The sequence below is a fragment of the Pipistrellus hanaki genome (assembly GCF_964339955.1).
Source record: "Pipistrellus hanaki genome assembly, chromosome: 3".
Classification (NCBI taxonomy): domain Eukaryota; kingdom Metazoa; phylum Chordata; class Mammalia; order Chiroptera; family Vespertilionidae; genus Pipistrellus; species Pipistrellus hanaki.
In genome coordinates, this window is record NC_140505.1 from 85,143,418 (window position 1) to 85,164,076 (window position 20,659).

Sequence of the window (20,659 nt, forward strand, 5' to 3'; positions counted from 1 at the left end):
CACCTGGCTGACTAAACAATGTTGCTATAAATTAAGATTTTTATTACTAAGTTTTGTAAATCCAATTGTTGTCGTATGAAACACACAGAAATTTTCTTTTGTTAGAAACTAAGTTTCAGCTGAAACCGGTTTGGCTCAGTGGTAGAGCGTCAGTCTGCTGACTAGAAGGTCCCAGGTTCGATTCTGGTCAGGGCATGTAAGTTGGTTGTGGGCACATCCCCGGTAGGGGGTGTGCAAGAGGCAGCTGGTCGATGTTTCTCTCTCATGGACGTTTCTAGCTCTCTATCTCTCTCCCTTCCTCTCTGTGAAAAATCAATAAAATATATTTTAAAAAAAGAAACTAAGTTTCATTGAATATTTTTTTAAATTATATATATTTTATTGATTTTTTACAGAGAGGAAGAGAGAGGGACAGAGAGTTAGAAACATCAGTGAGAGAGAATCATCGATCAGCTGCCTCTTATACACCCCCTACTGGGGATGTGCCCCCAACCAAGGTACATGCCCCCTGCTGAAGACAGGAATCGAACCTGGGACCCTTCAGTCCGCAGGTGGATGCTCTATCCACTGAGCCAAACCGGCTTCAGCAATATTTAAAAAAATAAAAAAAAAATAAAACCCTCACTGGAGGGTAGTTTTAAGAGAGAGTGGGGTGGGGTTGGGGGGAGACATGAGAGAAACACGTGAGAAAGACACATAGATTGGTCACGTGAGAAAGACACATAGGTTGGTTGCCTCCTCCGCAGCCCAGATAACTGTCCTTGAACAGGAATCCAACTGAAACCCTTCCGTGCTCAGGCGGATGCTCTAACCATTGAAAACACTGGCCAGGGCAAGGCCTTGAACATTTATTTCTTTGTCCCAACAGTAATTGCCAGATTAACTTTATCTGTCTCTCCCGCTCTCCGCCTCCCCCCCCCCCCCCCAACAACCCTTATTATACTCCCCAAAAGCTGGCGGGGGAGCCACACTCCTAGGTGAGGGGATTAGGAACCCACCCTCCTGGAAGGCGTCCTTGAGGTTTTCACATTGGTTCTCCCTCTAACACAAGTGCAATTGTGATGACAAAACGCGTGGATGGAATGTGTTTTTACAGGCTGCGGTCCGTCCTCCCCCTCCCGCCTGCACAGCGCTCAGAATGGGTGACGTCACCGCCCACGGCGTAACAAGCGAACGGCCTTCTGAGAACAGAGTGAGGAAGGAGCTAAGCAGTTAATACCAAATTTACTTACTTAAGACATCATCACTGAATGTCAGTGTTTTTTAAAAATGCACAACTTTTAAACAAAAAGTTAGAGATAAATAACAACTTAAGTGGCTTTTGGCAAAAGGCAAGAAAGCCGCAGAGGCAGAGAACACGGTGACAGAGGCGGTTCTGGGACCGGCCACAGCGGCAGCGCGACCGTGCGGCTGCGTGCGCGTGCGCGTGCGCCGGGGCGGAGCCAAGTGCAGTAGCGCGCGCGCGCGAATACGGGTGAGGCGGAAGGCGCGCGCGTGCTCAGGGCAGCCTGGTCGCTAGGGGGCGCTGCGCACCCACTCCGCCCTCTGCCTGCCCCCGGGTGCTGTCCGCGGCAGTTCGATTGGAGCAGCCGCCGAAGAGCGCTTGGCGCCATTTTGAAGCGGAGAGGAGGAGGAACGGCCGGGCTGGCTGCGGAAGGGGAGGGGGGGAGGAGACGACTGGATGCGGCGGCGGGTACGGGAGAGCGGCGGAGTGAGAGGAGCAGCCAGTCGGGCATCCGGAGGTAGGAAACAGTTCAGTTAACGGAAAGAAAACGTCTCTCCTTTCTGGTCGCCGTGCTCCGTTTTTCAGCGCCCGCCACCGCGGCTGTGTGTGGCAGGGCTCAGCGCCGCCCGCCCCCCAGTCCGGCGAGCCTCCGTGTTCGGGGGCTGCAGCTCCGGCGGCGGGACGCGGCCCGGGGGCGTGGGCCGGCTGCGCGGTGGGGGTGGGGAGGCCGCCGAGGGCGCGCTCCACGCCGCGGGCTCCGCCGCCGCCGAGGGAAATTAAACTTGCCGCCGTGGCCCGGCCGGGCGCCCGCGGCGGCGAAGGCGCGGGCGGTGACCTTGCGCGCGGGCGGGCGGGGGTCCGGCCGGCCGCCCCTCCCCCGCCCCGGCCCGGCTGCTTCCCGGGCGGCGGACGGTGCCGCCGGCGGGTTCCCCCTTCCGACCGCGGGGCGGGAGCGCGGGCCGCGCGGCGTGCGGGCCGGGCGCCCTCCGCCCGCCGCCCGCCGCCCGGCCCCGCGCGCCCCGCCCGCCGCCCCGCATCTGCCGCGGGCGCGGAGGGGCTGCGGCGGTGACATTTTTGCGCGGTTCCTGGCCGGTCGGCGGCGAGGAGCCCGCTCGCCGCGTGTCTCGGCGCCGGTGGTCGGGGAGCCGCGGACCTCGTGGAGCTGCAGCCGGTCCTGGTGCAGTGTCTGTCCCGGGCGACGCCGGGGTCCGAGGTTTCCTCAGGAAGCCCCCGGCTTGGATCGGCACGGAGAATGGCGTGCAATTGGAAATAGTTAACAGTTTCGCACTTTTTGATCTTGGTGGCACTTGAAAAGTTGTTAGTCAGGAGAAAAACCTTGTTTGTTGTTCCTGCTACTGACTTCTGGCACAAACCCGAAAGCCACGCTGGGCAGCGGCGGCGGATCGATGGCTGAGCCTGAGCTCGGAAATGAGCGCCTTCTGCTCCGCCCGGTGCGCGGCGTCCTCCGCCGTGTGCGGTGCGCGACCCCGGCCCCGCCAGCCAGGGAAGGGCCGCCTCATTTTTGTTTTGAAGAACCTACTGTGAGCGCTTTGCTCGTATTTTTACAATAAAATGATGAATGGTCAGAGCTGTTCTGAACCAACCTACCCTGTTCATTAAATAGTTTAAGAAACTTTGGATATAGCCCTTAATTTCCAGGAGTGGTCGTCTGTCTTGAGTGAGTTGGGCGTCTTTTCTACTGTCCAAAAACCTCTAAAAACCCGTGTGTTTATAAATGAGGCAAACTGTAGATAAGTAATAATTATTTAAAACTTGAAGGGTAATATTGTTCTCAATTAGTACATGTAGATGTAGTTCCAACGTAGAGCATTTTCTAGATTAACTCAAGTAAAATAAAATAGTTAAAAACACAAAAGTGGTATTAAAATAAGGGCCAGAAAGGATGCAGTACTTAATGTCAGGGATGTTAGCATTTTTCGAGACACTAAAATGAGCATTCCTGTGGAGTGTGCAGGTCAGTTTGTGGAACTGTTAACCTTTTAGCGCCTGGTGTTAGCAGAAAACTTGATTAAAATGTGTAATGGTGAGTATATAGGTGAGAGTTTCAGCATGGGACTTCTAATGTTAAAACTGATTTATTCTCAAAAACACATCTAAGTCAGAACATTATTCCTTCGAAATACATTTACAAATATACACTGTAAGATTCATGTCAGAGTCTCTGATTACTGAAGTAGTAAATTTTTTGGGAGAGCCTTTTTTATGGTTTAATAATTATCCTCTTTTTACTTGAAGGGTGTACTTAATGATAAGGCAGTGGTTGTACTGACTTTTTTTTTAAGCACTTTTGTGCCCCCCTTTTTATTTTCTCACTATTTTGTTGAAGTTGATTCTTATATTAATTTTGTTTTTTTTACAGCAGCTTTTGTTTTTTCCTGTAGCTTTTATTTCTAAGTCTTTTCTTTGACTTTCCCCTAGAATTAGAGGAGATAATGTGGAGATTACACTGATTTTTGTCACGAGACAGTTTGTACTAAACTTATTTTAACATGTAGTTCTAAGTTGGCTATTGGATAAAATTGTTTTAATTTTTAAAGTTTATTTAAAATTGCTCTGTAACTTTAATAGTCACGAAGAGTAACATTTTGAGTACTAGGTTTATCAATACATAATTTGTTAAGCCTAAAATAAAGTGATACCCTATATTAGGCCTTGCGCTGCTGAAGAGTGAAATGGTAGAATACACCTAAAGCTTTGTGAAGAGGGGAATATTTTAGGAGGTTGTATTCTTTCTGTTTCTCTCTTTTGGAAATTTAGGATTGTCCTTTAGCATCCTCAGTACCACTTTAAAAATATGTGTGTGTGTGTGTATAAGAGAGGGAGGGGAGGGGGAGGAGGAGAGGAAGAGGGAGGGAGAGAGAAAGGGGTCAGTGATGAGAAAAAATCGTTGATGGGCTGCCTCCTGCACACCCCACACTGTGGATAGAACTGCAACCAGGGATGTGCCCAGACCAGACATGGAACTGTCATCTCCTGTTCATAGGTTGTTGCTCAAAAACTGAGCCATGCCAACTGGGCAGTATTGATCATGTGTTCTGGAACTAATAGGAGTGCTCACTGTGATTTGGCTTGGATGACAAGTACTGTATTTATATTAGAAAAGAATAAATTTGTGTTTTCCTTTGTTAGTGTTAGATAGCTATAAGGTAAATTTACCATGATCTCCAGCTCATCATATACATGAGAAATTAGATTCAGATTGTAATTTAATTGGTTTTCCAAAGTCACACTCATATTCATGTGGTGGCAATAAGGGCAGCCCTTATTTTTCCTGGAAGCTTGGATGCTTCCCCATAGTCTGCATTGTTTTATTTAGGATTTAAGTAATATTTAAAATTATTGCCAAATAGCATGTTATTCTTCATTCCCTTCTCCCATTTTCTTTTCATTCATTCAATCAAGAAATAATGTTTCAAGGTTATTGTTTTCAAAGTTTGGTTTTAGTAATTCCTGTTCAGTATTCAGTTCCTCTCTAGTTTTTTCAGAAGATAACCTCTTGCATGTCTCTGTCTACTGGAGCTGCTTGCTTTTTCATTGGGTAAAATTACTTGACATGGCATTTATTTATTTTTCGTAAAACTTATGAGCCAGAGTAATGTTAATTTGGAAAAGATAGTATTGAACTTTATTTTGTTACAAGATGCATGTGGTGTATGAGTGTGTTTTAGCTTTTTAAACACAATTTGTTACACAATCATTTATCACTTTGAATTCAGTAAGTTTTTGGTTTAGTATTCCTGATTGGAATATTAAAACTTCTAAAAATAAATCCTGTAATTTCTCTGAGAATGTATTTACTATTTAAGCCTAGTTAAGAAACTTAATAGTTCACAATTCTGACTTTTTAGATCTTAGAAGTCTTTCCTCACACTATACATTTACAAACCATCTGATTATAGCTATTTCCCTCCATACTTAAAAGAAGGTTTTAAAACACTTTCTCACTAAATAGTTCAAAATTAAGGATAAGTATGCTACTTTGAGACTGTAATTGTTTTAGTTGGCAGGGGTGATCATGTACAGTGAGACAATCATGAAGAGGAAACTCAGTTGTGTAAAACTTAGTTGTTTAAAGTAAATCTTAAAGCCATTAATCTGAGATATTTAAAAATATCCTTAATAGTTATTGTGCTCTACTAATTAGACATTAATCTAAGCAATAATTAAAATACTTGGTTCAGCCAAGGGGAAAGATTGAAGCAGGAACATGTTTTTGAGGCATCTTTTTAAAGTCCCATGACCTCTAAGTACTCCGCTCACCTGCCTCTCCCTTTGACAGGGAATGTTCTGGACGGATTTAGTTACAATGAACAAATATTTAGTTTCCATATATGTACAGTACCAGGGCTGATGCAGTAAATAGGACTCTGCCTTAAAGAAGTTTAGAGTAGTGGTTGACCACCTGACACCAAGGTGATGAGAAAAACCTGCTGTTAAGTAATTCTATAAGGGTTGCTTTTTTAAAATTTTTTTAATGTGGGAGAGTGAAATTGGCCAAAATTAGATGTATAACTGATAGAAGAGGGAATATTGTAATTATCGCCATTATATCTCTTTGTGGGGGAATGGTTAGGGCTTGAAAGAAACTGAGTTTGTGGTTATTGTAGGGATTCTTTTTCTCTTCTATTATGTCAGAGGAGGTTTAAGAGAAGTGAGTGTTCAGATTTTAAAGAAAAGCCTCAGATATATATTTAAAATTCTGTCAAGGAATTTTAGTTAGCCTTCAGATACAGGGGTAGGGGTTGAAGAGATGGTTAAGGTTGGGGGAATAGAGAACATTAATTATATATTTTAAGTTGAAAGTTATACATGTATATGATAAATTCTAATGATACAGAAAAGTAAAAATAAAAGTTACTTTTTACCTTTTCAGGGCACTCACTACCGCCCTGGTTGGTGTGGCTCAGTTGGTTGAGTGTTGAGTGCACCAGTAGGTCACCCATCAGTTTCCCTGTCAGGGCATATGCCCGGTTGCAGGCTCCCTAGTAGGAGGCAGCTGATTGATGTTTCCCTCTCACTCTCACTATAAAAGTCAATTTAAAAAACAAAAAGGTAACTATTATCTGTTTCTAGAAAGCCTACTTTTCAAAAAATTTTTATACAAATTGTATTATATCGTACTGCTGGTTACTTTTTTAACTGCAATTTACTGTTTTTCCCTAGTTAATATCACAGTTCTTTTCATATTGATATAATTTTAAAAAAATGAGTAGAATAATTTATTATAAGTATGTATCATAATTTGTTTGTACTGACTTCTTTTAAGTGATAATGAGGTTGTAACATTTTATACTAACCAGCAGTTCATGAGTATACTTGTTTACATGCATGCTGGTATTGGACTTTATTAATTATTTGCCAGTTTGATATGTGAAATTTACATCTTGTTTCGGGTTTGCATTTCTTTGATTATGAGTGAGATTAAACATATTTTTTAAATTATGCTTATTGGGCCGAAACCGGTTTTGCTCAGTGGATAGAGCATCGGCTTGCGGACTGAAAGGTCCCGGGTTCGATTCCGGTCAAGGGCATGTATCCTTGGTTGTGGGCACATCCCCAGTAGGGGGTGTGCAAGAGGCAGCTGATCGATGATTCTCTCTCATCAATGTTTCTAACTTTCTATCCCTTTCTCTTCCTCTCTGTAAAAAATCAATAAAATATATTTTAAAAAATTATGCTTATTGGGTAGAGGGTCCTTGCAGCACAGACTTTAGGTTGAGTAGCTTAATTTACTTGTATTCCCACACCCACTCTTCTTATCTAAAATGATCTGGATGATGTGGAACTTTTAGAGAGGAGTAAGAATTTGGAGCCCATGGCACCTTGAGGAGGAGCAATGCTCTGAATGGAGAGGCTACAGTGCTAGGCTTTGAACACCCAAAGGTCAACATGAGGTTTTTGAAAGCCCCTAACTTGGTGTTAACAGAAGATATATAAAGGCAGGAAGGGTAAATTTGATAGAGCAAATTTTGTATAGAATCAGCTCTGTCTCCTGCTTGTCCTGTCTTACCACTCTCCTCTCCCACCCTCAATTGTTATTTCATTTTTATATATACTGTTATTTGGTTTGCTGCTCCTCTTCCCTGGCAGGGTGACAGTCTTGACCTTGGTATTTCAGTCTTTCTTATCAGGGAAACTTATTTTTCTTCATACTAGTCAAAGGGGGAGTAGTTCTTATTTCTAGCAGTCTTTACATCTGGTCTCTGATCTTTATCAGTTGATACTCTGCTAGAGTTCAGAGGCTGTACATACTGAATTGTACAGAAATCTGGGGATGTTAGCATCACTATGTGGGATTTGTCTCTAATTCCTATATACTGCCCCACACCCAGCTTCACTTTTTATTTTTTAAAATTTATTTTATTGTTTAAAGCATTACATATAGTATTACATATATCTCCTCCCCCCCCCCTCCCCATTGACCTACCCTGGCTACGCTGACACATATCCTCACCTCCCTAGTGTCTGTGTCCATTGGTTACATTGGTTATGCTTATATGCATGCATACAAGTCCTTTGGTTGATCTCTTGTCTCCCGACCCCATTCTACCCCTCTACCTTGTCTTCCCACTGAAGTTTGACAGTCTGTTTGATGCTTCTTTGTCTCTGTATATATTTTTGTTAATCAGTTTATGATGTTCATATATTCCATAAATGAGTGAGATCATGTGATATTTACCTTTCTCTGACTGGCATATTTCGCTTAGCATTATGCTCTCCAGGTCCATCCATGCTGTTGCAAATGGTAAGAGTTCTTTCTTTTCTTTACAGCAGCATAGTATTCCATTGTGTAGATGTACCACAGCTTTTAATCCATTCATCAGCTGATGGGCACTTAGGTTGTTTCCAAATCTTAGCTATTTAAAATTGTGCTACTATGAACATGGGGAGCATATGTCCTTTCTGATTGGTGTTTCTGGTTTCTTGGGATATATTCCTAGAAGTGGAATTACTGGGTCAAATGGGAGTTTCATTTTTAAATTTTTGAGGAAACTCTATTTTCCACAGTGGCTACACCAGTCTGCATTCCCACCAGCAGTGCAGGAGGGTTCCCTTTTCCCCACATCCTTGCCAGCACTTATCCATGATAGCCATTCTGACAGGTATGAGATGGTACCTCATTGCCGTTTTAATTTGCTTGTCTCGAATGATGAGCGACTTAGAGCATGTATATATGTCTCTTGGCCTTCTGTATGTCAACTTTTGAAAGGTGTCTATTTAAGTTCTTTGCCCATTTTTGATTGGATTATCCTCTTTTTGTTAAGATGTATAAGCTTCCTATAAATTTTGGAGATTAGGCGCTTATCGGATGTAACATTGGCAAATATGTTCTCCCATGCAGTGGGCTTTCTTGTTGCTTTGTTGGTGGTTTCTTTTGCTGTGCAGAAGATTTTTATTTTGATGTAGTCCCATTTGTTTATTTTCTCCTTAATTTCCATTTTTAAATGAAATGAGTTTTTTTCTTAGTAGTCTTCAGAGGTGATTGGTTTAAAGCAGTGTTTCCCAAACTTCTCTCATGATGAGAATCACCTGGTGGAGTTGTTAAAATACAGATTCCTGAATCCCAACTAAGAAGTGCTAAACTAGAATTTTTGGGAACATATGGGTAAAATTGTATACTTAACTAGTGCTCTAAGCTTTCATGCACAATTGTTAAGTATACAATTTTACCTATATGTTCCCAAAAATTCTAGTTTAGCACTTCATAGTTGGGATTCAGGATTCTGTATTTTAACAACTCCACCAGGTGATTCTCATGAGAGAAGTTTGGGAAACACTGGTTTAAAGGCTCTTATCTGTCACTGCCCCCAGAGTAACTGTAGAGATGCTATTAATTAGCTTGATTGTGGTGATCTTTTTACAATGTATACATATATCAAAATATCAAGTTGTATACTTCAAATATATACATTTTTTATATTTCAAAGCTATCTTAAGGCTATTTAAGAAAAAGATTCTTGGCCCTTGCCCAGTGGGTCAGGTTTAATCTGTTGGGGAGGTCAGGTTTGTGAGGTCGGGGAGCCCAGGAGAAGCAACCAGTCAATCGTTTTCTCCCTCCCCTTCTCTCCTCTTTAAAAATCAATAAACATTGCTGAGTCTCCGCGGCGGCGGCGGAGGAGGATGAGGAGGAGGAGGAGGGGGAGGGGGAGGGGGAGGGGGAGGGGGAGGGGGAGGGGGGGAGGGGGGAGGGGGGGAGGGGGGGAGGGGGGGAGGGGGGGAGGAGGGGGGGGAGGAGGAGAGTTGGGGGAGGATCTCCATTGAAATAAACAACCAGGCAGCAGTTATTAAAAAACAAAACAAAAAAAATCAATAAACATATCCTTGGGGGAGGATTAAAAAGAAAAAGAGGTTCTTATTTGTTCATTTAGCAATGGCTAGAGACATTCTGGTTGTCAGAGTGGAGGTGGGGTGGGGAATGAGAGGTAATTGGTGGGGAAAGGATTGATGGTACTGGCTTCTAATGAATTGAGGCCAGGGATGTTGCTAGACATCTTACATTGTTTAGGAAAGCACTCCAAAACAAAAAATTATGTGGCCCAAAATGTTAATAGTGCAAAGGTTGATAAATCCTGGTGTAACTAAGCTTAATTAGGCCTGTCCACCAACTTTATGATAGCAGTCATACAATAGTAATCTTATGCTTAAAATGGCAAGTGTTGAAATTTAGCTCTTGAGTACTTTTTTCCCTTCTCTTCTATTTGTTACCTTTCTTTTCAGCTTTTTACTTCTTTCCTGCCTTTATGGTATAACATAATTAAGTCAAGGCTTTGTAGTCCCACTTGGAATTTAGAAGGTCACTAGCATTTAAGCCTTGGATAAAGAAGTAGAGCATATTAAGGCTTGATGAGTGAAGTCTTATTCTAAGGAAGGCAGAAGAACATTAAGCATATAGGTTATTTTAAGAATTGAGTCTGGGGGGGGGGTTTTATCCTGTCCCCATCATGAGCTAGCTGTGTCACCATGGGTAAATTACCTAATTGCCAAGCCTCAGTTTCTTAATCTGTAAAGTAGGGATAATAGCAGATATCCCATTTTTACAAACAGATTTATTGAGATAAATATCACATACTATATTGTTTTCTAGTACATTCACAGGATTGTACAACTATCACCTCAAACTGATTGTAGAACATTTTTGTCTTTCATAAAAGAAACTCTAAGCCCATTATCTGTCACTTCCTATCACCCCTTATCTCATTAGATAAGCCAAGCCAAATGCTTACTGTGATGCCAAATGTGCAAGTTTGTAATAAACGACTATAAGTTGGGGCAGGGAGACTTTATGGCAGTCATTCATATCTCATTAGAGAGGCAAGGGTGGATGGATATTTGCATGCTATATACTATGCAAGAAAATTGTGCTCAGAGATACAGAGATGATATTTCTTCAATTAAGAGATGTAATTCAAGTAGGAGGAAAGACACTAATGTATTATAAAATACCAGTTATAATTATAAAACAAGGCAGAATATAGTGCTTTCAGGAAGGTGTAAACAAATACTTGAAATGAAAAATTTGATAAAAGGATACTGAATGATGATGTTGGGCTAAGAGTGCAAGAATCATGAAAAACTTATTGAATGAGGGATCATTTTGACCAAATGTTAGAAAATAAAATATGAGACTTTAGCTTCTCTGAAGTATGCTGTTTGAGGTATTGGTAATATCATCATCATCATGTTTTTACTGCTTCGTGCTGCTGTCAAATGATTGCCTCGATAGCTTGTACCCACACCCTTTTTTGACATTTCTAATTTGTTGTGAATTTGGGGAATTATTTAAATGTATTAAATAAGCTTTCAGTGAGAGCCTGATATCTGTGAGAAAAGGATATGAATATGTGGCCTCATGCTGTTACTTTGAGTTAGTTGCTTTTTTAGTTTATTCTCTGGGATAATTGGGTTCATAGAATAAATGATTCCTAGATAAATGAGGCTCAGATAAGTGTTTTCCTCTTCTAGGCTTCTACTAACAACTGTATCTCTCACCTCTCTCCAAATTTTCTTTTTCTAATATATTGTTGGACACAATACCTCCAGTACAACATGTCTAAAAACTGAACTGTCTTCCTCTACTGTTTAACATCATGCTTTGGTTAATAACACACATATTTTTTATGTTCTTTTCTTTTTAGTTGTAGAGGATGACTAGATTTGTTACCAAGTCAGAAACCTAGAAGTCACCCGGACCTCTTCATCTCTTGTACTTCTCACATCACATAACTTACCAAATTCTGTTGAATATTACAGCATTTCCAAAGTTTTATTCTTTTATACTCTATGTACAGTACTTCAAAAGCAAAAAAGCTAAAACAAGAAATACAATAAAAAGTCTACATCTACTTAGTTCCTAGTAATTTACTGATGTTATTGATTTCTTATATATTTTCCTGGGGATTTAAAAAATACAACCATACACAAATGTGTTCAGTCTACCTTGTTTCCCTCCATCCCTGCACACACACGTTTTACACTAATTCTGAAAACTTGAACCATTTTGTCCTTTATTTTTTTCACTTAACAATGTATTTGAGATTTTTTTCATATTGATGTATAAAGTGGTAGTATGTATCTCAACAGCTGCAGTGTTCATTTTTATTTATGTACCATAATTTAGTTCATTGACTGATAGGTTGTTTCTAGTTTTTACCTTAATAAAAACGCTTTATTAGCAACCTTGTACATATACCATGTTTCCCTGAAAATAAGACATCCTCTGAAAATAAGACCTAGTGCAACTTTGGGAGAAAAAATTAATATAAGACACTATCTTATTTTTGGGGAAACGGTATCATTTTGTACATACAGAGGTGTGACTATAGGATAAATTCCTGAAAGTGGAATTGGTGAGTCAAAGAATAACTGATAGAATTTTGGTAGATACTGTAAGATTCTGTTAAATTGCCCTTCATAAAGGTTGCATTTGTAATACAAGAGAACTAGTGGCCCGGTGCATGAAATTCATACATGGAGGGGGGTTCCCCTCAACCCAGCCTGCACCCTCTGCAATTGGGGACCCCTTGGGGAACATCCCTCACAATCTGGGACCACTGGCTCCTAACTACTCACCTGCCTGATGGCCCCAAACTGCCTCTGCCTGCCTGATCTTGCCCCCAACTGCCCTCCTCAGCCGGCCAATTTGTTTCTGATTGGTTGGTTTCTATGTCAGCGTCAAAAGCTCTGCCTCCTAGGCAGCCATTGGCTCCTTACAGTTGACCCAGATTTGGTTCTTTTTTTGGGGGGGGGGGGGGGGGGGAGGTGTGGTGGGCTGCTTAGTAAGTGGTTATTACAGGGGTCAGACCACATAAGTGGTGTCAGCTCCGGGAATGTGACCTGTCAATGTTGATCACAAAGCCCCCAAAGCTGGTCCTGGTGAGCCCCAAGGTCAGAAATGAAACTGAAAGGCCTCGGTCACATGCTACTTCGAGGCTTCCAAGATGGACAGCAGGGAGGAGATGCCCATCACATGCCAAGTCTCCCCATCGGACACCACCGAGGTCTGGAAGGACAGCAGCTACACGCCTGCCTCTGCCAGGAACCCACTCATGGTAGGCAGCATGGCAGGGTTGGAGGGCTGAGCCCAGAACAGGAGCAGGGGCAGACTCCTGCAGAGAGGCACTTCTGGTCTGAAGGCAGCTCTGTTGAGTGCCTGCAGCACAGATGTGGTTCCCTGGACAAAGCCCACAGCCTGGTAAGGAGCACCTGGCAGGACCACACTCAGGAGGCCTTTCCTGCATCCTTGCTCTCCTGCACAGTGGGGTTATGGGAGGTGGTTACATTCAGGCTCGCCTCCTTTACCTGTAGCTTGGCCTTCACCAGGTTCACATCTACATGATTAGAAGGTCTTTGAGGAGGCCGACAATGACTGCAGGGCTTAGGCAGTTCCCAGCATTCTTCAGGGATAAGCCCTGTGTTACCGGCCCGGATGGTTCCTTTGGGGGACCCTGCCCAGGCTTGCATCAGTCCCCAGAGCTGCCAGACTGATCCAAGGTCTGGTGTGTGGAGAGAAGGCGCTGGTAAAGGCCTGGGCATTCACGACCCCTGCGAGGGCTCTCCTCTTCACCATGTCCACAAACTGGACAGGGATCTCTTCCCCGATTTCCTTCCCGCAGCGGATCTGGGCCTCCTTGCTGCTTGTGCCCAGGTGGGGGCAGCTGCTGACATTCTCGTCGTCCACCGAGGCATGGTCCCAAGGCAGCTCCTCCCTGAACATGTCTAGCGCTGTGCCCACGCACTTCCCTGACTGCAGGGCCAGGAGCAGGGCGCCCTCATCCACAATTCCTCTGCGGGTGCAGTTCACCGTGCGCTTGCCCTTCTTCACAGGGCGAAGGTGCTGTCATTTAGCAAGCCTGTCATGGAGGGTAGGAGAGGGGTGTGCACAGTGATGAAGTCACAGAGGGGCCAGATCTCCTCCAGGCGCAGCTGCTGAACACAGAAGGAGGCTGAGACCTCTGGTGAGATGATGGGGTCATACCCTACAGTCTTCATCCCGAAGGACTGCATCCGAACAGCTACCTGATCATCCCCAGGCCAAGCATTCCCAGGGTCTTTCCATTCAACTCAGTTCCCATGAACTTGTTTCGGTCCCATTTGCAATCCTCCATCGAAGCCGTCGCCTGGGGAATCTGCCTGGCCAGACGCATCATCATCCCACAGGTGAGCTCCGCAGCACTGAGACTGTTCCCATTGGGAGTGTTCATGACCAGGATGCCTTTCCTCCTGGCAGCCTCCAGATCCACATTGTCCACGCAGGTGCCGGCCCTGCCTAACACCTGGAGCTTCTCTGATGCGTTAATGACATCTGAGGTCACCTTGGTGGCAGAGCGGAAGGAAGATAAGGCCTTTGCAGTCCTGCAACTCAGCTATCAGCTCCTTTGTTCAGATTCTGCTTCTCCACCACCTGCAGCCCTCTGTCTTGCAGGATCTTATAGCAGCAAGGGTCCAGGCTGTCACTAATGAGCATTTTCTGTAGATTTGCGGAGGCCATTGCTGGAGCTGGCCTCAGGATCAATTGCTCTCCCTGGACAGAAACACCTCTAAGCCCCCAGATTTGGTTCTGATTGGTCAGTTTCTATGCCAATCAGCGTGTCTGGGCCTATCAACAGGGCCTGATCAGAAAGGCAGGGCTGATCAGCCTTGGTGGAGTCCTGAAGAGAAATGGAGGCGTGGCTATTGGCCAGACTGGGAGAGAAAGAGTGCTGGTCAAAAGCTGCCACAGAAGCAATGTGTCAGTCCCTGCCTCTCTCTCTCCCCCTTATTCGCAGCCCCCTCAGCAGTCAGTGCTGGGGCACCATGCCTATAGCAGAAGCAGTCAGTGCTGGCTTGCCAGGGGAACCCAACACTGACTTCCGGTCTGGTTGAGCTTTGATCGTAACAGTGTTACACGCTGGCTCTTTATTATAGAGATATTTGCTTCTCCTATAGCCTTGCCAACATACTTTTTAGATTTTTGTCAATATAATAGGTGAAAAATGTTATCTCAAGTCAGTGTAGTTTTAATTTGCATTTCTCTTATGAGTGAAACTGAGCATCTTTTCATATGTTTAGGAGCCTTTTTTATTTTTCCTGTGAACTCTCTGACCTTAATTTTTCCCCATTTTCCTGTCTGGGGGATTCTTAAATTTTTTCTTCTATCTATGTGCCATTGTTACTAATAGTAATCATGATCTGCTTGTCCTGCAATTGTCTTCTGACAGGTCTCTGCTTCCAATTACATTACCTTTTAGGTTCTCATAATTGTTAACAGTGATATTTCTAATTACATATTTGAATGTCATTTCCTGACTTACACAACTACTCAGTGGTTCTTTCCTGCTTCTGTAATCCAAATAAATACGTTGGCATTAGCATGGTACCTACCTATCATGCCAGCATTTCTTTTTATTTCCTCAAGCATTCTCTACACTCCAAAAAACACTGAACTGCTTCTAGCTCCCTGCTGTGTTAGATCCTTTGTCTTTGCACGTGTTATTTCTCTGTTTATAATGGTCTACTAGAGGCCCGGTGAACCAATTTGTGCACAGGTGGGTTCTGGCTGGCCTGCCCTGATCAGGGTGAGGGTGATCAGGCTGGGCCAGCTGGGGAAAGGGGCCATAGATGGTTGGCTGGCCAGCCCCGTTCCTGGTCGAACTCCCAGTCGAGGGGCCAATTTGCATATTAGCCTTTTATTAGATAGAATTCCTGCTTGTTCACATGCCCAGTGTCTTGCTTTTCTTCTACTTTTTAAAAATTAATCTTTATTGTTGAGATTATTACAGATGTTACTCTTTTTGCTTCCCATAGCTCCCCTCCACCAGTTCCTACCCTACTCCAGCCCCTCCTCACTCTATTGTCTGTGTCCATAGGTAATGTATATATGTATATAAGATCTTTGTCTGATCTCTTCTTCTACACCCCCTCCCCCCCACACACACCACTTTCTCTCTGAGACTCGTCATTCTGTTCCATTTCCATGCCCCGTTTCTATTCCATTCACTTGTTTATTCTGCTCATCAGATTTTTTATTCATTTGATTTTTAGATTCACTTGTTGATAAGTATGTATTTGTTGTCACTTTGATGTTCATATTTTTTATTTTTATCTTTCTCTTCTTCCCTTCAGCATTTTATATAATGCTGGTTTGGTGGTGATGAACTCCTTTGCTTTTTCTTGTCTGTGAAGCTCTTTATTTGATCTTCAATTCTAAATGATAGCTTTGCTGGGTAGAATATTTTTGGTTATAGGTTCTTGTTATTCATCACTTTGAATATTTCTTGCCACTCCCTTCTGGCCTGCATAGTTTTTGTTGAGAAATCATCTGACAGTTTTATGGGCACTCCCTTATAGGTAACTAATTGTTTTTCTCTTGCTGCTTTTAAGATTCTCTCTTTGTCTTTTGCCCTTAGCATTTTAATTATGATGTGTCTTTGTGTGGTCCTTTTTGGATTCCTCTTGTTTGGGGTTCTGTGCGCTTCTGGACTTGTAAGTCTATTTCTTTCACCAAGTGGGGGAAGTTTTTTGTCATTTTTTCAAATAGGTTTTCAGTATCTTGCACTCTCTTTCCTTCTGGCACCCCCATAATTCAGATATTGGTATGCTTGAAGTTGTCCCAGAGGCTTCTTACACTATCTTTATATTTTTGGATTCCTTTTCCTTTTTGCTTTTCTTGTTGGATAATTTTTGCTTCCTCATACTTCAAATCATTGATTTGATTCTCAGGATCCTCTAATTTACTGTTGAATCCCCATATATTATTCTTTATTTCAGTCAGCATATGCTTAATTTCTGACTAGTCCTTTTCCATTTTTTTTTGGCATTCCCACTAAGATCCTTGAAAGTCTCACTAAATTCTTTGGAAGTTTCTAGAATATTCTTGAGTAACCTTATAACTGTGGTTTTGAACTCTATATCCAGTAATTTGCTTTCTTCCATTTTTTTCATTTGTGGCATGTTTCTTTGTCTCTTCATTTTGAATGCTTCCTTATGTTTGTTCCTATGTATTGGGTAGCTGTTAAGTCTTGAGTTGATGGAGTAGCCTTGTGTAGTAGGTGTCCCACAGAGCCCAGTGGCTCAGCCTCCTCAATCACCTGAGCTGGACACTCTTCGTGCACCCCTTTGTGGGCTATGTGGACAGTCTTGTACCGTGTTTCCCCGAAAATAAGACATCCTCCGAAAATAAGACCTAGCACATGGAAAGATAAGACATCCCCTGAAAATAAGAGTTAGCGCAACTTTGGGAGAAAAAATTAATATATGACACTGCCTTATTTTCGGGGAAAACAGGGTAGTTGAGCCTTGACTGCTGTTGGCATCATTTGGAGGAATTGACCTCCTGGCCAATTGGCTATGGGGACCACCTGGGACTACAGTGGGAGACCTGCTGTGCAGGAGACACCCTTATGGAGCAGGACTTGCTTCAGTGGGGCTTTGGTGCTCACTGAGTCTGTCCCTTGAGTGTGTCACTTATAGATGTGAAGAGTTGTGATTTGGTATGGTCTCACATTGACCACTGGGTACACTGGCTTTTGGGCCTTCATGGAGGTGAAAAGTTAGCCACTGCCTGGGGCTATCCAGCAGGAGCTAGAGAGAGCTCTGCAGAGTCCTTTTCTTTCATTAGGTTCAAAGTGCCCAGATGAGGCCCAGCTGTAAAGCAAAGCAGGCTCGTGCTGGTGCTGGATTTTGGGTCTTTGATTGATATGTTTGGGGCTCCCTGACCCAGCTGCAGCTTGTTTAGCAGAGTTTTAGCCTGAGAAAGGACAGACCATTTAAATGCAAAAGGCGCTGCATACAGCTTGGGTGGGGTTGTAAATTGGGTAGGGGAGGGCGGGATCTCAGGAATCACTAGGGTGAAGCAAACAGGAATGGCTACCAGTCAGCCTTGCACCAGGAAGGTCCCAGCACGGGAACAATGATTGCTGTGAGCACCTTCATCTGGAAGAAAGCCACCCCCAGATGCCAGACAGTCCAGTTTCTCCCCATATGTGTTTGGTTCCCCCGGAGCCTCGCCTGGCAGTGGAGCTCAGAGGAAGTGAGAGCTGTAAATTCAGTATGTTATGCTGACCTTTTAAGAGGAGCAGCTGGGTCTCCAGCAGCCTGTGTATCACTCAGCCCCAATCCGCACTGATTTTTTATAGTCATAGTTCTGGCCAGTAGAGACTTCTTATCCCTTGCTCCTCCAGGCGGTCTCCACAGAGGCAATCTCCCTTCCAATTAAAAAAGCGGCACACTCAGGTTCCAGTCCAGCCTGTTACCCGCCTCTGCACCTCCTACCAGTCTCAATGCACTTTCTTCTTTACCTCTGTAGATGTAGTACTTCTACTCAGCCAGATTTCCTGTGGTTCTGGATGATAGTTGATCTGTATTTTAGTTGTAATTTTGATGTGGTTGTGGGAGGCAGCAAGTACAGGAGTTTATGTATGCTGCCATCTTGGTTCTCTGCAGTGTCTTTTCATCCTTCACCTAATGGAAAGGCTTTCTGAAACCTAATTCTTCTGTCAGGCAATGTATGATGGGTACTCTTTTTCCTCACAAGACTGTGTGTATCTCTGTAATGGAAACCTCTCATTGTGTGTTGTTATTATTTAACTGTGTTTCCTTATTAGATTCTTGAGGGCATGGACTTAGTTATTTTAGAACTTCAGTATAGTGTTTGGCATATAGTGGGTGGTAAGTATTTACTGAATGCATATAAATGTATGTTTATGTACACTAAGTATACTTTTGGACAACCCAAGACTAAGGAGAAGTAACATAAAGAGCTTACAAATTCATTTTTAAAATTTATTTTTATTTTACTGATATTGAGATGTAAAGTGAATAAGATAAAATGTACAGACCGTAGGTTTTCACTTTGATGAGATATGACAGTTATACCCATGTTACCGTTGCCCAAAAGATAATTATAGCGTTTTTATCATCCCCCAAAATTTTCTGGTTGCCTTTTCTATTTAGTTCTCTGCCGTCCATCCCAGCACTATGATTTCTAACAACAGAGATTGTGCTTTTTGGCATCTAGTGTCTTTTGTTTAACAAATATTTCCAGGTTCATCCATGATGTTGGATATATCAAGGCTTTTATTTTTATTTTATTGCTGAGTAGTATTTCATTAGATGAATATACTAAAGTTTATATTTTCGCCTGTTGATGGGTTGTTTCCAGTTTTTTACTGTTAAGAATAAGGTCTCTTTGAATCTTTTTGCAAACATGTGTTTTCATTTCGCTCGAGTAAATACCTAGGATTGGAATTGTTGGTTCATAGGCAGATGTGTTTAAATTGTATATAAACCTTCCACTTTAGGTTTTCAAAGTGGTTTTCCATTTTATACTCCTACCATGAATATATGAGAGCCCTAGTTGCTCTATATTAGTGTTTCCCAAACTTCTCTCATGATGAGAATCACCTGGTGGAGTTGTTAAAACACAGATTCCTGAATCCCAACTAAGAAGTGCTAAACTAGAATTTTTGGGAACATATAGGTAAAATTGTATACTTAACTAGTGCTCTAAGACAGATTTTATATACAGAGCACTAAGTTAGGTATGCAATTTTACCTATATGTTCCCAAAAATTCTAGTTTAGCACTTCTTAGTTGGGATTCAGGAATCTGTGTTTTAACAACTCCACCAGGTGATTCTCATCCATCATGAGAGAAGTTTGGGAAACACTGCTCTATGTCCTTGCCATCATTTGGCTAATTAGTCTTTTTAATTTTAGCCATTTAATGGGTGTGAAATATGTTTGTAGTTGTTTTTTATTTCCATGGCTAGTGATGTTTAATACCTTTCTGTATTGTTTTTGATAATTAGTATTTTTTGTTTGTAGATTACCTATGTAAATTTTCTGCACATTTTTAAAAAAATGGTGATTTTAGATTGGTATTGACTAGAGGGCCTGGCACATAAAATTTGTGCACAGGTAGGGTCCCTAGGCCTGGCCAGCGATCAGGGCCCATCTGTGGGGTTACCGGCGGGGCGATCGAGGAGTGAGGGGGCCCTGTTGGCACCCACCTTGGCTGGCCTAGGGCCTGCTCCTGCGTTGAGCATCTGTCCCCTGGTGGTTAGTGTGCATCATAGTGAGCAGTCATTCTGCCAGTTGTTCCACTGGTCTGGTTGTTCTGACTTTTAGGCTTTTATTACATATGATGTGTAAGAATTCTTAATATATAGTTGCCTTCATTATCTATGGGGGTTTGGTTCCAGGACCCCAATGGATACCAAAACATGCAAATGCTCAAGATCTTTGTATAAAATGGCTCAGTACTTCCATATAACCTACATACATCTTTCTGTGTACTTTAAATCATCTCTAGATTACTTATAATACCTGACTACAACGTAAGTGCTATGTAAATAGTTATATACTGCATTGTTTAGGGAATGTTGAAAAGAAAAAAGTGTATGCACAGTGCGATGCAACCATTGTAGGCCTAACTATATAGTACATGTCAGCAATAATGTAACATTTCTTTGCCCTGTGCCCTTCATCCCCTTTCCCCAATATTTTCAATCAATTTTGGTTCAATCTGGGAAAGAGGAACCCATCGGTTTGGAGGTTTGACAATATCTCAATACACGTTCATTGACAGATGAAGTATTGATAGTATTTTCTCCCAGTTTGTAGTTTGTTTTTTCTTAACAGTATATGTTGATGAACTGAAGCTTTTAATTTTGATGAAGTTCGGTTACTTATTTCTTTAACAGAACATACTTTTTGGATTCTAAGAATCCTTTGCCTACCCCGAAATCATGGAAATAAATTTCCGGTGCTTTCTTTTAGAAGCTTCATAGTCTTAACTTTTACATATAGGGGTGTGATCCATCTTAATTAATTATTGTGCATGGTGTGAAGTAAGGGTTAGGGTTCGTTTTTAAAATGACATTTATCCAATTCTAATACTATGGCTTGAGAAAACCTTCCTGTACTGAAATGACTT

At 42.6% G+C, this 20,659-nt stretch overlaps 1 protein-coding gene and 1 pseudogene across 6 annotated transcripts in view; one reads left to right on the plus strand and one right to left on the minus strand.

Annotated features, from left to right (window-relative positions):
- The first annotated feature begins 1,567 nt into the window (after positions 1 to 1,567).
- The window catches only part of PDS5B (PDS5 cohesin associated factor B), a 212,298-nt gene continuing 193,206 nt past the window's right edge, over positions 1,568 to 20,659 (plus strand). For 2 of the 5 annotated variants that reach the window (XM_084879314.1, XM_084879315.1), the window contains exon 1: positions 1,568 to 1,742. The gene's annotated coding sequence lies outside the window, so the exon portion shown is untranslated. The remainder of the gene's footprint in view (positions 1,743 to 20,659) is intronic. The other 3 variants (XM_084879312.1, XM_084879313.1, XM_084879316.1) reach the window with 2 other exon arrangements.
- Positions 12,633 to 14,234, minus strand: LOC311620634 (D-3-phosphoglycerate dehydrogenase-like; annotated as a pseudogene). Its single transcript has one exon. The product of its transcript is annotated as a D-3-phosphoglycerate dehydrogenase-like (transcript).